We start from the raw sequence: 2,097 nt of genomic DNA, 5'->3' as shown, positions 1-2,097 counted from the left end.
CTGTAGCTACTTAAAACAGTTTTAGAAACCAAACCCAGCATTTCCCGTAACCATAGAAAAAGTTAAAATAAAATTTGCCATGAAAGCCCTTATATCATGCATGTTATAGGGAGGGAGGAAGAGGTAAGAACCAGGACATGAGACATGCATGACATTTTTATCTACAACTACTGTTTGCTTTACCAGGGGTGTACTTTCAAAATTCAGTCACCTTCTTCAGCTTCAGACGCAGATTCTTTTTCAGCATTTTTGAGCCACTTTTCAAACTTTCATTTGCTGAAGGAAGACACTTTTCCCCTTTGCAACATGCGCATCTTTACACCACTTCAGAATGGGCTCTTCACTCAGGACTTTAGCTTTATAAAACAGCACCATTATTTTCTGGAAGGCTTTCGTAAAATGAATGTTGTCATAGCAATGCTCCTAAATCTATAGTAACAGAGTTGGCTCAGACTGACCCTGAGTAGTAAAGGCAGCAAGTAGAGGGCTGTATCGCTTCAAGTGCTTGATGGCTTGCTCTGCTACAAGCTCCCTTTTTTGTTCCACTCCATGGTGCTCATTACACTTGACCAGACTATTCCAATGACAACCAGTTCTGGTATTTTTTTTTCCCATCTCCTCCTTGACATATAAAATTATATCCGTAAATGGATCAGCATGGGACATCTGTTCTTGAAGTTCCTTTTGGAGCTCCCTACAAGATCCTACAGTGTCAGTTTGCTGATTCCAAACATACTCTGAAAGCTCTTTCAAGCCTGCCTCAGTAAAATACTTTGTCAAGTGTTCAATGCCTTGCTTACTGGCAGGAAAAGAATTCCATCAGTCTGTTATCCAGGCTGACTTTCTGAAGACTTGCAGCTACTGCACTATCTTTTCTCACTGATTCATGATTTAAAGAGCTTTATAGCAAAAGCTGGTAAAATCCCTTTTTAAGCAAATTCTTATTATAAAGGCTATTAAGAATGGATGGATGTATTAAGTGTTCCTTTAGCCGGAAGAACAACAGTCAACATAATGAGCTTCTTCCTCTCCAACTCTGAAAAACCCTTTAAGAACAGAAGTAGCTTTTTTACTTCATCTTCAAAACCTTCCTCAGAGTATCTGTAGCACCTGATTAACTTGTTAAAATCTTGAGCAAATGCTTGCATACTCTCTAAGTCTTCTTGTGCTGCGAACACACAGACATCTGCACCCATTATGTCATCTGCCAGTGTATCACCTGGGGCCAGCATTTCACCAGCCACCAGAATGTCAAAGAGTGTTTCTGCATATCATCAGTAATCAAGTTTTGCTCCAGAAACATCAAGAAACTTAGCTACTGCTTTCAAATCAGTACCAGTTTCAGTCAAGTCTTGAATCATACAGTCTTGAAACTAAGTAGGGTCAAACCTCTCTTTTTCCTCTCTTTTTCTGGTTTTAAAACACTAGCCTGATAGCACTGGCTTTTGCTACTTTTGATTATTCATAAAAGACATCCAAATTTAAGGTGAAGAGAAAAGAGCCAGAAATCTCCAATGTGGTGGCAATTGCAGCAGTATACCTCCGCGACAAGAACTCAAAACCTCTGTGCTTTAAAGAGCTATTATCAAGAAAAGGAAAAGACAACCCACAGAACAGGAAAAAATATTTGTAAATCATCTATCTGATAAGATCTAGTGTTTAGAATATATAAAAAACTCATCAACACAACAATAAAAAGACAAATAACCCAATTTAAAAACAGGCAACAGGCTAGATATCAAAAATACTATAATAGAAACAAAGAATGCCTTTGATGGGCTCATCAGTATTGGACATGGCCAAAGAACCAAAGAAATAATCAGTGAGCTTGAAGATATGCCAAGAGAAACTTCCCAAACTGAAAGAGGAAAAAGAATTAAAAAAAAAAAAAAAAAGAACAGAATATCCAAGAACTATAGGACAATTATAAAAGGTGTAACATGTGTAACTGAAATACTAGAAAAAGAGAGAAAGGAGAAGAAATATTTGAAATAATAATGGTTGAGAATTTTCCAAAAGTAATGACAGACAACAATCCATAGATATAGGAAGATCAGAGAACACCAGGAAGGATAAAATTTTTTTAAACCCCAAAAG

At 37.1% G+C, this 2,097-nt stretch overlaps 1 protein-coding gene and 1 pseudogene across 1 annotated transcript in view; both read right to left on the bottom strand.

Annotated features, from left to right (window-relative positions):
- TRPC4AP (transient receptor potential cation channel, subfamily C, member 4 associated protein) overlaps positions 1–2,097 on the bottom strand; it is a 112,582-nt gene that overhangs the window by 78,486 nt on the left and 31,999 nt on the right. The window lies entirely within an intron of this gene.
- Positions 204–1,466, bottom strand: LOC105804911 (annotated as a pseudogene).

This window comes from Propithecus coquereli, unplaced genomic scaffold (genome assembly GCF_000956105.1).
Source record: "Propithecus coquereli isolate 6110/MARCELLA unplaced genomic scaffold, Pcoq_1.0 Scaffold122, whole genome shotgun sequence".
In the NCBI taxonomy this organism is placed as follows: Eukaryota; Metazoa; Chordata; class Mammalia; order Primates; family Indriidae; genus Propithecus; species Propithecus coquereli.
The sequence above is the reverse complement of the archived record's forward strand: the minus strand, read 5'-3'. Positions and strand labels throughout refer to the sequence as shown.